The following is a 20,164-nucleotide window of genomic DNA, read 5'->3' as shown; positions in this document are numbered from 1 at the left end:
GGGTTCAAAAATGAAATTGCCAACAGGACTGCTCCACAGTATGGTTAAGGGGAAGACTTTTATAGATAAGAGATAAGAGTGAGAAAACATCCAGAGGCGTCTGGAAGATTCCAGAGCAGAGAGAGAAAGAAGTAGAGTGAAGATGGCCAGCAGACTGGCATGGCCAAGGCTGTCTGTGAGAAGGGAGATGGGAGTTGGGGGAAAATAGCAAGAGCAGAGAGAAGAGCTGTGACATAGAGCGAAAGGCAAGGTTTACAAGGAGGATGAGGAGCTGGGAGGAAAAGAAGAGCCAAGGAGGACAGGGGACAGGACGGGTCAGATGTATAACAAGTTCTTGTGACTAGGGACTGAAGGATCCAGGAAGCTACCATGGACCTTGATATGCTGATAGGAGCCACAGGTCTATGCCAGTTGGAGAGCCGTAAGTCCCTTCTGCTAGAGGTAAGAGGAGATTCCTCCTTTGAGGAACAGGCTTCACAGGTTCCTGAGAAATGCTGGCTTCTATCTAATTGCCCAAAATCCTCCTATAGTCCAGGTGGGGCTCATTTCTAGATATTTGGACTGCCTTTTGAAGTTTGAGGAGCTGGAATTTCTTTTGGACCTGAAATTATCTAGTTTGCTTTACTATTCATTTAATTTTACTATAACCTTTTAATGAAAAAAAAATTTTTAAGAAGGTGTGTGGTCTCAGGGAGGGTTGGATATCTCCAAATCTGACTGTTCTACACATTCTTTGACCAAAGCAGCCACATTTGCTGCACCAACATCCATCATTCACCTCAGAGTGGGAATGAAGGTTACTGTGAGAAAGCTTATCGCTATATTACATTTGGCTCTCGGGTTCTCTGTGTGGGGCAAAAGGTAAGAGCAGGCACACTAAGATGTGGTATTTCAAATATTATCAAAATGGCATTTGGAACCTCTGAATAAGGTACCTGTGGTTCCCCAAAGATTTTTACAAGTCCCTCCTAAAACTGCTCGGTTGCTGATCCTGAACAGGAAAAGATGGCTCTAACGCTTGGCAGTCATTACCTTCTGTGGTCCTTGCTCATGGTGTGAAGGAAGATACAGTGTTCACAGCTGTGTATTAGTTAAGAAACAAAATCCGGATTGGCGTCCAGATCTGTCCGTGCTACATGGCCCTCCCGTCCTAAAACTGCCCTCCTCGATGGAGATCCTCTCTGTCCCAGCCCTCCAAGGTACCATTTTAAGATGCTGTGTTCCCTCAATCCTAAGCTGGTAATCAGAAGTAGGTATTTGGAATCACTTAGCACCCAGATGGTTCATGAACTTGGGTGATGGTACCCCACATCGCCCCTCATCCCTAGGGAGGACGTGAAATGAGCATTTTTCTTGATAATGGATGAGGTCGACAAACCGAAGCATTATTAACAGCACCTCTTGAATAGTCTCAATAATCGGCAGGGGCTGTTTGTAGAAGGAATTGTTTTGGCTCACAGTTTGAGGGTGCAGTCTGTCATGATGGAGAAGGAGTGTGGGAGCAGGGGTGTGAGGCACCTGGTCACCCTGCATCTGTAGTCAGGAAGCAGAGAGAACTGAGTGTTCCTGCTCAGCTTGCTTTCTCCTCTGGACTCAGCCTAGGACCCCAACCCGTAGATTGATGCTACCCACACTCAAGGTAAACTTTCTCACCTCACATAACCTAATCTATCAACTCCCTTATAGATACACCCAGAGGCTTTTTATCTCTAAGGACCCCTCAAAATATCATGTGCCATTGATACTCGGAAATGAGGATGGATACGGGCCATATTATGGGTCGTATTGATGCTATTAGCATATTACCACTGTTGTGTTCGTGCTACTATATCAGAAGTTTTTAAAATCTGTTTTTAATGTTTTATAAGAATTTCAGCATAGTTTCTTTTAAAATTTTATATCCTTATTCTATTTTATTTTATTTTTGAGACAGGGTTTCTCTATAGAGCCCTTGCTGTCTTGGAACTCACTCTGTAGACCAGGCTGGCCTCGAACTCAGAAATCCGCCTACCTCTGGCTCCCAAGTGCTGGGGATTAAAGGTGTGTACCACCACATATATTCTTATTCTTAAAGTCAGTCGGTGGTGGACTGAATATGCTTGGCCTAAGAAGTGGCACACTTAGGAGGTGTGGCCTTGTTGGTGGAAGTGTATCTTTGTGAGTGTGGGCTTTAAGACCCTCCTCCTCGTTGCCTGGAAGCTAGTCTTCTAGCATCCTTCAGATGAAGGTGTAGAACTCTCAGCTCCACCTGCACCATGACTGCCTGGATGCTGCCATGCTCCCACCTTGATTGATAATAGACTGAAACTTTGAAGACAGCCACAATTAAATGTTGTCCTTCTAAGAGTTGCTTTGGTCACGATGTCTATTCACAGCAGTAAAACCCCAACTAAGAACATAGTCCATTGTCCTGAAAAGGAGAGGATCTAAGCATGCAGCCCTGGCTCTCCTGGAGCTCACAGAGATCCGTTTGCCTCTGCCTTCAGAAGGGTGGGATTAAAAGCCTACTCCACTATGCCTGACTGTCTATGGCACAAAGAAATACAATTTTGAGTCCTGGTTTGTTGGCACCCTAATGCTTGCCCAGTGAAAGACGGGTGTGATTTCACTAAACGATTCAGTCATCTCACATACGGGGAGATACACATGCCAGCCACTGAGCTAGGACCCGGCTGTATAAGGACCAACAGCATAAACAATAGCTTTGTTTCTCAAACAGCTTGCAGTCTCCTAGGGGCTGTGGATATATTTGAGTAAGTCAAAACTATAATGAGAGAACAGAGAGCCATTTCAAGGCAGAATGGCTCACTGAGCTTGAAAACAGACCTTAAAATTAAAGAACACAGTGAGTTAGAGAACCTGGTGCCTTTGTTTGTTTGATTAAATGATACCGTTCATCCCAAGTGGTGAGAGAGTCACCCAGCCAGTGTGTCTGTGGAGCATTCTGTCCTGTACAGTAGTAGCCTTTGGCCACATGTTGCCAAAGAGCACTTAAGATGCAGCTAGGGGGAATAATTTGATTTTTCATTTAAATTAATTTAAATTTAAAGAGCTACATGTGAGTGGTGACTATGTAACAGATTGAATCCTAGACTCAAGGTAGGGAGAGACAACATAGGACTCTGGAGCAAACCCTCACTAAAGAGTTTGAAATAGCCAAGTGATTGTGACACATGCATTCAATCTCAGTACTCAGGCCAGACTGGTCTACGTGGTGAAAGTTCTAGGACAAGCAGAGCTACACAAAGAAATCTGTCTTGAAAAAACAAGCAAACAACAATAAAGTTTGAAATAACATCTAAGAGAAACATCCATTAGAGGTTTGGAACCTGGGAATGAATGGTGTGAGCAGGTGCCTGGAGTAGAGTGGGAGAGTGGGAGAGAAAAGATTACAGCAGCCACCAGGACAGGGTCCAGACAAGATACACTGTGGCCTGGACCGCTCTCTGTGTTAGAGAAAACTAGAGTCCAAGGTACTTCAGAGGGTCAGGATTTCAAACAGGTTCCCCCATTATGTTTCGGAAACTTCCATTTCTGTCTCTGTTCTTGTTCTTAACCCTGAATAATCTCCCCTCTAAATGCACATATGACAAACTCCTACTGATTAAGAAGAAATAATCAGTGAAAAGCATAGTCCTATAGATTGAGGCTTCTTTTAGTCTTTAGTGTGTGTGTGTGTGTGTTACATGAAAAGGACATATTTGGTACAGCACATATGTTAGAGGTCAGAGACAGCCATCTAGCTGGCCCCAGAATGGGACTTCAGTAAGCCACTCCAAGCAAGTTCTCTGTATTTTGTTTCATGTCACGAGTACCATAGGTGTCCCTACCTTGGGCCAAGGAGGGCAGTTTGCTCGGCCATCATCTCCCCATCCTATCCCAGGAACTAAGAAGCTGCCCCACAGCTGTTTTCACAGTGGCACTTCCTTTCTGGTACGCTGCCAGCAGTATACTCCTGCCTCCAGCCTGAGGAACCTAAGGAATGCTGACCTCAAAATACTTTGTTCCCGAGTGTGGGAGTCAATAAAGAAAAGCGAGTGACACAGGAGTTAGTTCTCCTGGGGTGGGAGGTGGCTCAGTGATGAAGAGCGCTGGCTGCTTTCCTGGAGGACTTGAGCTCCCTTGTCAGCACCCGCATCAGATGCTTACAGTCATTTATAACTCCAGAGGACCTGATGCCTTTTCCTAGCCTCAACGAATACCTATATATGCATGATGTACACTCACAAAGACACATACATATGAATAAAAAAATCTTTAGAAATTAGTTCTTCTGGTTTATAATTCTGAATGATTTGTTGGTTTTTTTTAATGTAAGATATACTTTTTGAATAAGAGAACAAATAAACCTGAGATGGATAGCATCTGACGTGTTAAGTAGTTTTCCAGATAATTACGACTTGCTTTGTGAGTTGTCATGGTCGTTGTGTGTCTCTTCACGGCAGTAGAGACCCTGACAGTCCCCAGTCTGTCGGTGCTGTTCGGTGAGGTTTGGGAGGTGCAGCCTTGCCGGAGGAAGCATGCCACCGGGGACACCTTTGAAAGTTTAAAGCATTACAGGGCTGGAGAGATGGCTCAGCAGTTTAGAGCATGTGACTGCTCTTCCGGAGGTCCTGAGTTCAATTTGAAACAACCACTCGGTGGCTCACAGCCACCGGTAATGGGATCTGATTCTCTCTTTCGGTGCGTGAGAAGACAGAACGCTCATATCTGTAAAATACACGAATAATGAGATCCTTTTTTAAAATGAAAGTTTCATGCCTGGCCCCCTTTCGGCTCACTCTCTCTGCTCAGTGCCTGCTGTTATAGATAGGAGCTGTCAGCTTCCAGCTTCAGCCACTCTGCCTCTGTCCTACCATGCGAGACTCATCCCTCAAGGACCATCGGCCACAATAAAACTTTCCTTCTATAAGTTTCCTTGCTCATGGTGTTTTATTACAGCAACAGCAGAATAACTATTGTAATAGCCTAACATCCTTTGCTTCTAAATATGGTCATATTGAACTAGGGAGTCACAAAATAACTTCATTTTAACTTAACTATCTCTTTAAAGAACTTATCTTCAAATACAGTCACATTTTGGAGTGACTTCAACATAAGTATCTGTGGGGATAGAGTTCAGCTCACAACACTATGTAAATATAACTTAGAAGCCCCCACCCATCCCTGACGAAGAATAAATTAAGACTCTAAATCCATCCCATATAGTTCTACAGCCTTCATAAGCAAGGCCACTTGATATAGAAACTAGATCTTGGATCTGATACTTTGTACATGGCCTACTTCTCATAGATGTAGTAAGGAGGAAAGAGATGTCTAGGCCTAATAAGCCCCTTGCCTTAGTTCAGATTTTATCGCTGTCAAGAGATACAAGGCAATCCTTATAAAGGAAAACATTTAATTGGGGCTGGCTTACAGGTTCAGAGGTTCAGTCTAATGTCATCAAGGCAGGAAGCATGGCAGCATGCAGGCAGACATAGTGCTGGAGAAGGAGCTGAGAGTTCTACATTTCAATCCACAGGCAGTAGAAGGAGGTTGCGTGCCACACAGGGCATAGCGTGAACGGGAGAGACCTGGAAGCCCACCCCACACAGTGACACAGTTCCTCCAGCAAGGCCACACCTAATAGTGTCACTCCCTATGGGCTTATGGGGGGTCAATTGCATTCAAACGATCCCATTAACATTTCCACCTGCTTACATACAGAATGGCTTGGTGGCCTTCTGTGGGGGCTAGGATATCAAGCTGGACTCGTTGGCTTGTGTGCCAATTTGAAACTAAGTTTCACAGGAGAAACTGCAAAGTGACAGGAAGAGATGATTGCTTCTCATCACGTGAGCAGGTTAAATAACTATGTCTACTGTCTGGGTAAAGCTTAGGTGACAGAAAACACGTAGCTGTTGGGAGAGGAGAGCTGAGGACTTGCATGTGAGGACAGTGAGAAGTCCTTTCTGAAGTTATTCTATGGATCCACGCCAGGTTAGATGCCATCTTCTTTGTTAGTTTATCCCAAGTAAATAATTAGGCATGTGATGGGGTGCAGTATAACACAGCTTAATTAACTTAGTTTTTTTTTTTTTCTAAGATAGGATATCATTATGGAGCTCTAGCTGATGGTACCTTTCCTGGAACTCACTACGTAGACCAGGCTGGTGTGGAACTCTCAGAGATCTACCTGCCTCTGCCTCCCAGGTGCTGAGATTAAAATTAAGGGAGCTTACCACTGTGCCTGGAAGAAAAAGGAAGGTTATTGTCTAGTATTGTTGAACAAGCTTGTAATTCTAGCCTTGGGGTGTTTGAGGCAGTAGTTTGAAGACAGCCTGGGCTGTATAGCAGGTTCAGGCCAGCTGGAGATAAATAACAAGCCCCTGTCTCAAACAACCAAGCAAACACGCAAGCAAACAAAAACAGCAGGTTAGTGGATAAAACGTGTCACTATTTTGCCAAGTTGGCCACTACATAGTTTTAGAATATGTTTATAAGCATGTAGAAAAGTTTGCTGGTATGTATCCAACACTGATAATAATGGCAACCTTGACTGAGGCTTACTATAAGCTCCTACGATTTACTGTATGAGTTTCTGTTGGATAGATGGGTTGATGTAGTTGTTTGGAGTTGGCCTCTTTGCTTTGGGAAAGCCAGTTTTGCAAGTCTGTCCTGGGTAAAGCCATGTGTCCATTCTTAGCTTTTTTTCTGACATTAAGACAAGCTGCTTATTTATAGCAGGGAGTACATATGGTGTCATCACCTGGACAAACCAGAGCCCCACGCCAGCTCTACTGTTCCCTGCATATTGTTTAACCTTGGTGACCATTAGCCACCTCACTTAGAGACTGGAAGTCATAATAGCATAAGGTTGAGCTTGTAGATGTGTTCTGAGGGTTAAGACCAGGAAAATAAAGTTTCCAGAACAGGAGAAATCACTTCTCTGGTGATAGCAATATAATGTACTTTAAATTTTAATTTCATTTGTGTTGTATATGTATGAGTACTCTCTTTCTATGTATTTATGTGTGTCATGTGTGTGCCCTGGTGACTTTGGAGTCCAGAAGAAGGTGTCAGGTCCCCTGAAACTGGAAGTTCAAGTGGTTGTTAGATATCACATGAATACTGAGAATTGAGCTTGGTTGGGTTTTCTACAGCCTGTACCTTGAACCACTGAGCCATTGTTCCAGCCCCCATATATACACTTACAAATTCTTCATATTCTAAAGCCAAGACTTGGTGAGTAGAACTTTAAAAAATTAACACTGTAGAAAAAAAGGCTACATTTATCTAGAAAAAAATCCCCCCTTTTCAAAAGATTTTTTTGTTTGTTGTTTTGTTTTGTTTTGTTTTTGAGGCAGGGTTTCTCTGTGTAACAGCTCTGGCAGTCCTAGAACTTGCTCTGTAGACTAGGCTAGTCTCAAACTCACAGAGATCCATCTACCTCTGCCTCCTGAGTGCTAGGAGGCCAGCACACCTAGCTCCAAAGATTCCTTTAAAATCATCTTTGGTTATATAGATATATATTTTTTTATTTTGTATGTCATTGCACAACGTGGAAGTCAGGGAACTCTCTTTGGGTTCCTAGGATTAGATTCACGTCAGCAGCCTTGGCGGCAGGCCCCTCTACCCACTAGGCTATCTTGCTGCCTCATTTTTTACAAGTTTACCAGAATATGTTAAGAGTCCTGTGGTTTCAGAGTGACACTCCTGTACTCATGTATTCTGCGACCAGGGTCCCTCCCGCTGTCCTCTAGCTCTGCTTCTCGTTCTTCCCCTTCCTTGTCCCACCTTCTACTTCAATGTCTTTTCTTGGTTTGGTTTCTAGTGACACAATGAGTTTTATCAGGATTGTTTATAGGAGCAGAATAAAGGACTACTTACCGAGACAGGGACAACTTACCAGGGACGTCACCACAGAGGAAAATGTCTCCCAGCAACTTATACAGGGAGAGGTGGAACCTCTTGAGCCTCTCCCCCCCCACCCCCCGAGGAACTGTTGAAGGGCCCAGTCTCTTGCATACCTCATGCAGATAATCATAGCTTCTGAAAGTTCAAGAGTCCTTAGGTAGGTTTTATAAATGGCCTTATTAAAAAGTGGGGGGTGGTTTCTTTCTGTCATTCTTTATGTGAAATTAAGCTTTAAGTTACTGTGCAAAGTACTCGGTTACATTGTGAAACTTTCTATCTCTTTTTTTGTTTTTGTTTTTGTTTTTGAGACAGGGTTTCTCTGTATAGCCCTGGCTGTCCTGGAACTCCCTCTGCAGACCAGGCTGGCCTCGAACTCAGAAATCCGCCTGCCTCTGCCTCCCGAGTACTAGGGTTAAAGATGTGCACCACTACTGCTGGGCACATGATGGCATTTCCATATACCTGTGTCGTGTGCTCTTAGTTTCCCCTGTGCCCTTTCACCTACCGTGCTCCCTCTTGCTGCTTGTCCTTATCGTGCTCTTCAGGTCACACATGGGCAGTTTCTTTTATTCTTTAAGTTCACATGAAAGGGAGGACTCGCTTCACATGCGTTGTGACCAAGCCGCTGACTGGCACCTGTACTCTAGAACTGGGATCAGAACTCTGAGAGAGCTGGGAGAGGAGCCAAGTCCCTTCCACAGGATGAGGGGACTCAGACAACACCTCAGTTTGTACCTGAGGGTGTTCACCTGAACGCGTCCACCTGTGTGTATCAATAGAGACTTATGTCTGTTCTGACACATCACTATCCCTTGCCTAAGAGAGTGCTGGGATGGAAAGGGCCTTTCCCACTTTGGTACGCTTGAACTCGTTCCACAGAGTGTCTCTGTCGGGGAGGCTGTTTCATTTCTCTGCTCTTTCGTTACAACCAGTTAATCTTTACTTTCAACCCTTGGACTTGTTCACCTTCCTTAGCCCATCCATCCTGATGACTAAGAAAGATGACATTTCTGGTGAAAACAGTGCCTTTGCCTCCAAATGACATAATGACTGTGCACCTGCCACCACCTACTGCCCTTAAGAGAGGACGATGCTCTCACATTGTGGACCTCAGGCTTTACCACGTGGCTTGCTTTGGGGCCACAGTAAAGGGTAGACATCAAGTGTCTTGTGCTCACTTTGTCCTGTCAGGGTTGCCCTCCATACCTGCCACTGCCACACCCTATATAAATGCTCATGCCCACCTTCCAGTTGCTGTCTCATATACACCAGCTTCCAGAATCCTCTCTGCGGACAGCATAGCCCCTCTTCTAGGATCTGCGGGCCCAAGTGTAGACCACAGGTGTCACCCTTAGACTTTGAAGGCTAGGGCCACATCATGGACATTCTTGTGTGATAAAAATTTCCTGGAGAGGGCAACACACACACCTACTTACCCCAGATAGAGAGCCCATGACAGATCAAAGTACAGATACCATCAGATTCTAACCTAGAAAACCAATGAGTTTTATTGAGGTTACATTATGGGTGAAGGGTTACTAACAGGAACAGTTAGCATGGGTGACAGCTCACAAAGCTGGGAGCCTGGAGCACACTGCACAGCCTGTAGGCAGCTCAACATGCTGGCAAGCGTCCTTCCCCGGCGCCTTGGTCGGGCTGTACCTCCCTAGCCCAAAGCCCACCCTAGCATGGGTGACAGCTCACAAAGCTGGGAGCCTGGAGCACACTGCACAGCCTGTAGGCAGCTCAACATGCTGGCAAGCGTCCTTCCCCGGCGCCTTGGTCGGGCTGTACCTCTTCCAGGCAGCTCTGCTAGTTTCTGCTGCTTCCACGCGTAGGGTCTGGTCTCAAGAGTCTTTGCTTTTCTTCTCTGCCTCCTTTGCAGCTCAGCCTGCCTCATCTAAGCCTGACTCTCAGCCTGTGTTATCTACTCTGACAGGGAGAGACCTCGTGAATCTGCTCAGTTTCAGGGACTTCCTGAAGTTTTTCTTGAGTGGTTTACCAAGCAGGACCTTCTCTGCAGGATGGAATGTTATACAACAGAGGCGTAGATGTGGACCACATACAAGGAAATATGATCTTTGGTGTACAGGACTCGGTGAGTTCCTGGCCAGTGCCTTGAATGAAGTTGACAGCTCTTGAGACCTCCATACTCATGCATACACATGCACATGTATTGGTACATATGTGAATGTACATGAACATGCATGTACATATACAAAAAAATGGAAAAGAAAGGTTTCTTGGCTTTGCCTAATGTTATATAGGATTGTAGCAGAACTTTTTGTCATAGTATACATAATTGTATTACCCAGAAGAATCTAGAAGACATCTTAAGGGCTCCCTAGAGCTCTGGGAGTCAGCAGGTGTGTCCCCAACCCCATCCAGCTGCTGCCATTGCTGCATCTCAATTGCAAGAACCCACATTCCCTCTGAGGCCCCATTCCTGTCAGTGAGGGCTTAGATGAGCGATGTTTGATTTCTTTCCAAGAGTAGGACACAGGGCCAGAATTTTTTGAAGGGGGGAAAAACCTTGGATAAGAATAGAAGTTTATAGTATTTTTTATTTTCCAAATATCTATCCATTTATGTTGAATGTGTCCACCGTTCTTACCTTGCGTTGGAAGGAATAGTGGTAAGATCACAACTGTGGTGGTCGTGTTAAAGGGACGAAGCTCCTGAGACAAGGCTTTCCTGACATGGATACGGCCTTCAATCAGTGTGGAAGCACAAACTTGGCTTAGGGACCCAGGCCAGAGTCCACTAGTGTGGTTAGGATTGGCACTGTGTATTGTGAGAAATGCTGTCACTTTTATAAAGCTTGGAAACCAGACAGGAGAGGCAGGCTGATCACTGAGTTTGGGGGAGTGAGGAGGAAGCTTTCCAATGCATGCTTTTATTCATTCTTTGTGTAGCCTGTGAGAAAGGCAGAAAAACCTCTCTCCTTTAAACCAAGGAAGCAACTGAAGAGTAGTAAATTTCAATGATTTGTACTCCGCTCTACCAAATTAATGTTAATATCAGGAATATTATATCAGTTGATACATCAGTATGTATCCTTCACTAATGATGAACTTGTAATGTCCCATAGATTATGTGTTTATATTTAATAGTATTTCCCACTGCCTTTACATTTGCCCATGTCTACTGTAGACCCTGGCTCATGCATATAGGCCTCCAGAATCCTGTATGCAGACCACCCCAGGACCTCTACTAGGATCTGTTTACCTAAGTATAAACCACACTACTGTGTGTCACCTTTAGACTTTGGACTCTAGGAACTGTGAACATGTGGGTAGGACCCTGATACCAGCAAATGGGGCTTTCCCCATGAAGACTCAATATAGTTCACAGTGCCACTAATGTGGGCTGGAGCTAGGGCTGAGCTCCAGAGCGCAGGGAACTTTTCTGGCTGTTCCTGCCTCCAGTGGTGGCTGGCAAGTGGAGGCAAATGCTCTGCCAGCCAGAACTCTTAGCCACTTCTACTACTAGAAAGTCTAAAAGGTAGGGTGCAACTCTGTGCCCATAAAGAAACTACAGGTTTTATCTGACTCAGATATTATTGAAATTTGCGTTATACATCTCCCTTGACTGAAGGGATTTTTTTTTTTTAAAGAACTCTGACTATTGTCTTTCCCCAGCTTAAAGTGCACTCTGATGCATTTTGACACATGAGCATCCATGAAGTCATCTTCATAATCAGGATAATGAGCACCTCCCGACCGCCACACATACAGTGGGACCAACACCCGCTGCCATCCTTTGTCCTCTCTTTGTCCACAGCCCCTTCCCCAGACCCCCACTGCTCTGCTTGCTGTCACTACAAACTCATGGTGTCTGAATCTTGTATGAACAGTCTCCTAAGATAGGCTCTCCACTGTGCCTGGTTCCTTCACCTAACATAATTTTTTTTTTAGGACAGTAAATGTTGTGCTAATCCTTTCTATTAGTGAGTAATGTTCTACCATTTGCTTGTAGTAGTTCATTATATTGAAAGATTAAAAACAAAGCGCAGATTCCTTAAATACTTTTTTGAGATTTTAATATAGTTATTTAATTTCCCCCTTCCTTTTCTCCCCCCAAAGCCTCTCACCCTGCTTGCTTTCAAATTCCTAGCCCATTTTTGTTGTTGTTACATATACATATATATATATTTATACATATATATATACATTCATTCATACATACATACATACATATATACATTCATAAATACTCCTAAATACATAAATTCAACCTGTTCAGTCCATATCATGTTACTTGTATGTGGTAAGTTTTCAGGCAGATCATTTGACATTGGCTAGCCAATGGCCATGCTCTTCCCTGGAGAAGACTGTTTCTCCCAGTATCCCTTAGATGCCTGCAGTTCTTTATCTAGCATCGAGGCCTGGTGAGCTTTCCTCCTTACACATCAGCAAGGGGGATTGCTGTCTATTGCTGTCTTTCTCGTATACACAGATAAGCTTGTGATGCTTGAAGACCGAAGTCGTTGTTCCTTGTTATTTTGCCTCTTAGTCTATGAAGGCTAAAAATAAAATCCTCACCACTGGACAGGCTAAAATGAGCATCCCTGACCATCTGGAATATAACCAGTTACAAGAAAAGGACTACGCCAGGTGTGGTCATACATACCTTTAGGTCCAGCACTTGGGAGGCAGAGGCAGGGAGATCTCTGTAAATTTGAGTCCAGCCTGGTCTACAAAGTAAGTCCTAGGCCAATCAAAGCTATAGTAAGACCAGTCTATTAAAAAACAAAACAAAACAAAACAAAAAACAAACAAGAGCAGTAGCAAGATGACTAGAATGGGCTGTGGTTTTTTGACTTTGAACTTGACACTAGATATATTGTTAGTCAAGTGCTTGCTCACTACAGCTAGCTTGGCCTCGTATCCTGGGGCCTTGGAAATCTAAAACAAATAAAACAGGTCATCACAGGATCTTACCGGGATGTTCAAAAGATCTACCTGTCATTTGCTGGGTTACCAGGCTAACTCAGGACAGCACAACCCTATGTCCCACCTGAGCTCATAAATCTTCTATGATTTCCTGTGCCTAACCTTTGACTGCTTTAATATGGCAGCTATAATTTACTCTGGGGTTTAACTTTCCCTAGCCTCATTTTCTCATCTATAAAATGGGGTTAGGGGTGGTAACTATTGTTTAAATTAAATAAAACAAAGTACCTAATACTGCCCAGTAGACAGCCTATATTAAAAAACTAAGGTTTGCTTTCATGTTCAAACAATAAGATATTTTAAACAGAATATCACTGTGTAGCTCAGGTTGGCCTGAAACTATGAAATCAAACTGTGTAACTCAGACTGACCTCAAACTTCTGGCAATCCTCCTGTCTCAGCTTTCCAACTGTTGGATTAACAACAGGCATGAACCACTATGCTCAGCTCAGATTTCCTTCCTTTCTTCACCCTCTCTTTCTTTCCCTTTCCATGTTTCCTGCCTGACTTCCAGTTTTCAGATTTAATAAAATGACTATCAAAATTCCAAGTGGGCTAATAGAATAAACAGTTTTCAAAAGAAGAAATAGAAATATCCAATAACTACTTTGAAAACTACCTAGCATTCCTAGCTTTAAAAGGAATGCAAACTGAAATTATTTTGACATACAACTTACCACAATCAGAACAGTTATCATCAGGAAATCTAACAAAACATAAATGCTGGAAGGGGTGTGAGGAAATAGGAGCCTTGGTTGACAGCTGGTGGAAGTTCAAATCAATACAGCCATTGTGGATATCAGTTTGGAGGTTCCTCAAAATAATTAAAAGTCAAATTGCCATACGACCCAACTATTCCCAGGCATCTGCCCGGACAATCCCATCCCTTATCCATCCATCACTGCTATATTCATGGTAGCCAAGAAATGGAAGCAGCCCAGATGTCCACCAACAAATGAGTGGGAAGGAAAATGTGGTACATGCATACATAAGATGGAATATTACTCATCTGTAAAGAAAAATGAAATTTATTGACCGAAACTCAGGAAAAGAAAACCTCAGGGGCACGTTCTCCCTCTCATGTATGGATCCTAGTGTGAAGTGTATACATGTTATGTTTGTGAACAGCTGTAAGTTTGCATGTTTAGAAAAGAGACAAAGAAAAGGTAAGATTAGGTGATGAGGAAGGACAGAATGTAGGCAGAAGGTCACAGGAGCAATGAAAGAGGATATAAAGCTTTGGTTTTCCTAGTTTGAACTCTCATGGATTCCTTTTTTTCCATGGTGGGTAAGTACATAAAAAACTGTAATTGATAGTCTATTACAAAACCTGAAGTGAGCAGGGCAGTGGTGGCACACACCTTTGATCCCAGCACTTGGGAAGCAGAGGCAGGCAGATCTCTGTGAGTGGGACCAGCCTGCCTGGTCTACAAAGTGAGTTTCAGACCAACCAGGCCTATACAGAGAAATCCTGTTTCAGAAAAGAAAAAGAAAAAGAAAAAGAAAAAGAGGAAGGAAAGGAAAGAAAAGGGAAGGGAAGGGAAGGAAAGGAAAGAGAAAACCCAAACAAACAAACAAACCTGAAGGGAGCTCCAGGGGTTAAGAACAGCCATTTTAAGGACACAGAACGTCACTGAGATGTACCGAGTTTGAGACTGGGCAAGCACGTGCGTGAGGGCCTTCCTTGGTCCAGATATGATGTTTTGCTTGTGAGTTAATTACAGCACAGTGACTTTATTAAATACAAAAGTTAAGATTTGTTTACACATCTTTAAATCAATGTGTTTTGTTTTGTTCTTTGGTGGGGGTGGTTTTTGCTTTACTTTGGTTTTTACAACAGTCCCATTCCTTTTGTTTTTGCATGACACCTCCTCTAACTGCTACTGAATTTGGCTTCTTATTCCCCGTTAGTTGGGTCCAAATACCACCCCTGACAAGGACCTGTGGGATGTCTGCTGAGATTTATTAAGTGCTCCTGTAAATGACAGACAACATGATTTAATTCTCAGCATGGAACGCTTGGCCTCTGAGAGCTGAGCTACGTGGGATGTCTAGCTACCAAGACTCAGATGTCCACCAGACACAGACACCTGCATGGTCTACCTTTTAATTCCAGTCTGGCTCAGGAAATGGTATAATGGCCCAGGATTGTTGCTCAGTCCCCTGATTACTCTTCCATCAGATGCCAATCACAGGAGTGCCACCTGGATGTCTCTCTGACCGGGCATAAATTGGACATCCCTGTAACTCCAACTTTGATTTTGATTAATTAGCTATAACTGGTTACAGAACTTAGGGAAACACCCTGTGATGTTGGCCAGTTTATTACAAAGGTTAAAAACCAGATGGAAGAGATGGTGGAGTGCCAGAGTCCAGCTCCAGCTGGGATCAGGCCCTAAAGAGGAGGTGTGGAGGCAGTGAGGCAAGAAGACTGGCTGAGAGTAAATCAGGATAGCTCTGAGTGTTTATCAAACTGAAGGCTCCACCTTTTCGACTTAGTATTTGCATAGTAGCTTAGTCCTAGGTAATGGTAAAGCAGGCTAAGTGATTCCAAGAAACATGATCTTTTCACGGATTGTTTTTAGCCCACTTTAGCTCTATTTTTCAAAGTCCAGCATGAAAGAGACTACTAACGTTATTACAGTAGTTTTCTTTGAAGCAAAGGCAGAAAGTTGAGCAAGCATCTAAATCCTTATTATTTTCTAAGGTTCAGCAACCCCACCGGGGGCCCTCCAGCATGCTCTCAGCCTTTGTGGTCAGGAGGTCCTGAGTCCTGAGAAACAAACCAGTAAGAGCAGTTTTCACTCCTCAAGGGGCACGATGCAGTGTTTGTACCATGTAGCATAACCAGCATTGAACTGTTCCCTAATTGTGTTCCTATGTGCCTTAGTCTTACAATATGTACCTGTTCTCATACACTCCCCAACGGAAGGCCCTGATATCTTACTCTCCTTTCATTACAACTTACCATCCTAATTTCTACTTCTTACCAAAATCTGCTTCTCAAGGGGGATTCCAGATCTTGCCTTTCATCCTATAAGTCACATACCTAGGGAATCAATCATGGGCACTATTCTATACTTATTAACTGAACTCTTGCCCTCAACTGCCAAAGCCTCAGACTGGGTCTGGGCCCATTGTTTCTCTCAGTGGTGTGTTTTCATCCTTGGGACCAAGTATAAGTATCTAAGAGTTGCTGTAATCTTTTAGTTAATAAGTCTTTAATTTACCTATTCTTGGTTCAAACAGGGGACCACAAAGAGGATTCTTGTGTCGGAGTAAGCACAGTTGCCATGCTATGTGTTTTCACGGTGGTGGTGATTTTTTTCTTAGAATTATTTTGTTTAGAGAGAATGCCATTATACACATTCACATCCTTTACCAAAGCCCATACAAAATTTCCCAAAGGGGGAAAAAAAATGTAAGGAGACTCCCATAGCACATAGTGAAAATCATCAAAGGTGAAAGCAAAGGATGCTGGAGAACTGTGACCTTCGATGTGGGTATGAGGGAACTTTGTCAAGCAGTAGTGGCCGACATGCGGTCCACACCAACAGTGCAACATTTATGGGAAGCAGCACAGAACCTTTGTGCCCTCCTTGGGCACGCCCTCTCCCAGAAGTCTCTTCATGTGCAATTATCTTTGGGGTATTTGTGGAGGCTTCATTAAGTAGGAATGTAGAATACATCAGTGACTTTTGACAGTCAGCCCAGTCTTCAGTCCTTTACAGGTTCTGTGTCACATCAACATGACTGATGAACTTCTAGGCTTTGGCACAGAAACACTGGGGACGACATGTCTAACTACCCACTTCCAAGAAGACGGGAAGTTGTTTCAGAACAGATATTCAGAACCAAACCCTCTCTTCGGAGATAAATCTGAATGTCACCTATAATGACAGTGATTTCTCTTTCAGACGTGAGTGACATAGAACTTCCTGCTAAAGATGAAAATATAACTATAGAATCTGTTAAAAGTCAGAAGCCATGTGATGCCAGGTAGTTACATGTAATAAAATATGAGCTCATCACCAGGAGAATGAAAGGCTGACCTGCTAATGTTCCATCTGCAGCCTGAGTTCTCACTCAGAGGTCCATGCCTGTAGGGCTTACTCTCTGGGAGCACTCCATTCCAAGTTCACACAACATTGGTGTGAGCTCATTTCCATCCAACCAGCAACTGCCTGGCTTGAATACTGCCTTTTATGACCTCATGAAACACACATCTATGAGATTTATGGGTTTGGTTTTTTTTGTGTTTTTTTTTTTTTTTTTTAACCTTTAAAATTAGAACAGGAAAAATGGCATGTGGTTATTGTGAAGTTAATCACTTGTCTGGTTGAATTGATAAAATAACCAGAAAATGGAAATTAAAGAACGGAAAAGCCTTGAATCCCAGCACCCAGAAGGCAGAGGCAGGTGGATCTCTAAGTTTGAGGTCTGCCAGGGCTACACAGAGAAACCCTGTTTTGAAAGACTTTGAAGAAGAAGAGGAGAAAGGGGGTAAGAAAGAAGAAGCCACCACTGCTGCCTTATTTTGACTCAGTTTGGGGATCTAATTTATCCTGGTGGAGAAGTCATACTGTCAGAAACAAGAGAAAGCTGATCACATTGTATCTCTAGTCAAGAGAGCAATAAATGCTGGTGTTCCATGTAAATGTCACTTCTAATTGTCAGATGTAATTGTGGAGCCTTACTGCTGAATAAACTCACTCTTTCTAGTTCTTTCTGAACTCTGGCTGGCTGGTTCAACTCAGCTGTTCTGGCTTAAAACTCCTCTCCAATCTGATTTATTCAAGCTGGCTTCGTTCGGCTTCTCACTGAATTGCTTTGCTTGGGAAAAGTGCCTCGGAGTTCCATGAACTGAACTGCACTGACTGTACTGACTGCACGAACAGAACTAACTGCAGGAATCAACGGAACTCCACTGCATCCATTGCCTGAACTCAACTGACCTGCACTCACTGAACTGTCCTCCCCAACTCTGTGCTGCTCTTTTAAGCCACCTCTCTTTTCCTGTGCTGTCCTTTTGAGAGTTGCGCATATCCTATCTCTGACTCATTTCTGTCAAATCTTTCACTGATTCATCACTTTGCCCCTCAATTAGACATGGCTGCTTCCTTCCACAAAGTAACTTTACCTTCATTGTTTGGGATTAAAGTCATGTACTAAGGGTGCATCCCTATTTCTGCTAGAGGGATTAAAGGTGTGTCGTTCCAGCTGGACCACGCAGACCTAGGTTTTTTTAATATAATTCCTTGCCAGAGCAGTCATGTTGTTGGATTAAAATGTCTCTACAGTTCTGCTTCTTGCAATTTCTGTATTGGATCCTGGACCACCCATTCAGAATGGGTACACCTTGCTCTCTTAATCCCTTCAGGAAACAACTTCAGAGTTGCATGTTTCCATGATGATTCTAAATCCCATCAACAGGATAGTAATGATTATCTATGGCATGGAGATCAACAGAAATGTATTAAAACTCTTTGAGGGTAACCCGGATGATGGCTTCAGGCAAGGCTGGCTGTAGCACTGGTCCTGTGCCTACTCCTACCAGCAGTAGGAGTGGGAGAGGCAGGGCTCTGCCCATCCAGGACTGTGAGTTCACACATCTGCTTCCCGCTGGGAGGAAGCAGTGTTTCTATCAGTCCGCACCGGCCAGTGCTAGTCTTGAGATGGAGTACTGGGTGATTGGAGGTGCTGGGCTGGATGTGGACTTCACCTTGGAGAGCCCTCAGGGTGTGCTGTTGGTCAGTGAGTCTCGGAAGGCTGATGGGGGGTACACAAGTGGAGCCTATTGAGGCCGGAGACTACATACTGTGCTTTGACAGCGCCTTCAGCACCATCTCAGAGAAGATGGTGTTCTTTGAGCTCATCTTTGACAGATTCTAAGATAAGGAGGAGGTAGAAGGTTGGACTGAGGCTGTGGAGCCAGAAAAGGTGCTTGATGTCAAAATGGAAGACATCAAGGAATCCATAGAGACCACGAGGACCCAGCTCTAATGGAACATCCAGATGCTCACTCTGCTGCAAGCCTTTGAGGCTCGTGATTGTTATCTTCAAGAAGACAACCTTGAGCGGGTCAACTTCTGTTCAGCTGCTAATGTGGCTGTGCTGCCACTGGTGGCCGTCCTGCAGGTCTGCACACTGAAGTGCTTTTCCAATGACAAGCGCCCTGTACCCATGTAGCCCCTGCCACAGAGGATGAAGGAAACAGCAGAGGGCAGCGGGTGTGTGACTTGCTGGACACCTCCCAGACTCAGATGAGACACTGCATAGTTGGGTCCTTAGCAGTGGCCCCATGTATCTCCCTTCTTCAGTGACCAGAGAGTGCCGATGGCTCGAAGACCCCTTGGAAGGAGGAGGGCTCATGGACAGTGCTTGTTTCGTGGAGGGTGGAAGTCTTGGGCTCTGCAATGTGGGGATATATTGCCCTAAGGACTTGGATGCCCTAGTTTTTCTCCTGAAATTGTGCCTTAGCTTCAGTCTTCCAGCCATTGGGATGGAATCAAGCTGTGGAGCTGCCCCTGCCCTCTAACTCAACACCCCCCAACTCCAGGGTCTCTGCTTTACTCCTGGGGGTAAGCCTACTTTACTAGGGTTGGGGAAGGAGACACATCTGCAGAGTTCTTGCCAGGACAGTCACTTTTATTCAAACGGAAGGAGCCCTGGCCCCTTGGCCCAGAGGGGAGCCAGCTAGTTGATGGTTTGGTAAGAGAATTCTGGGAGAGGAGCCCTTTCTTCCCTCTGGGTACAGGGCCTCAGACAAGGCTAAGGAGCAACTCTGCCAAAGCTGGCCTATGAGCCTTAAGGAATAAAGGGCACTTTTCCTGGTCACTGGAGTCAATAAATTATGGTCAGAAAAGTTTAAAAAAAAAACTTTGAATAATGATTGATACAATTAAGTGTGCCTAAAGGAGATTCTCTCATCCAGTAAAATAGTGATTGTCTCTCTTTACAGCTAACCATTATCACAAATCAATAAAGAATAAGTCCTACGGAGCCTGACAGAGATGGCACACACCTTTATTTTTTTTTTATTTTATTTTTTTTTTTTTGAGACAGGGTTTCTCTGTGTAGCCCTGGCTGTCCTGGAACTCACTCTGTAGACCAGGCTGGCCTCGAACTCAGAAATCCGCCTGCCTCTGCCTCCCAGAGTGCTGGGATTAAAGGTGTGCGCCACCACCGCCCGGCGGCACACACCTTTAATCCTAGCTCTTGGGAGGCAGAGACAGGAGGATTTCTGAGTTCGAGGCCAGCCTGGTCTATAGAGTGGGTTCCAGGACAGCCAGGGCTACACAGAAAAACCCTGT

General features: G+C 44.2%; 1 protein-coding gene and 1 pseudogene across 3 annotated transcripts in view; both read left to right on the top strand.

Moving 5' to 3' along the window:
- The window catches only part of Ston2 (stonin 2), a 142,497-nt gene that overhangs the window by 69,442 nt on the left and 52,891 nt on the right, over window positions 1–20,164 (top strand). The window lies entirely within an intron of this gene.
- LOC116080807 lies at window positions 18,196–19,535 on the top strand (annotated as a pseudogene).

Source organism: Mastomys coucha, unplaced genomic scaffold (genome assembly GCF_008632895.1).
Source record: "Mastomys coucha isolate ucsf_1 unplaced genomic scaffold, UCSF_Mcou_1 pScaffold6, whole genome shotgun sequence".
Classification (NCBI taxonomy): domain Eukaryota; kingdom Metazoa; phylum Chordata; class Mammalia; order Rodentia; family Muridae; genus Mastomys; species Mastomys coucha.
Note: the sequence above shows the minus strand (reverse complement) of the source record. Positions and strands in the feature narration are given on the sequence as shown.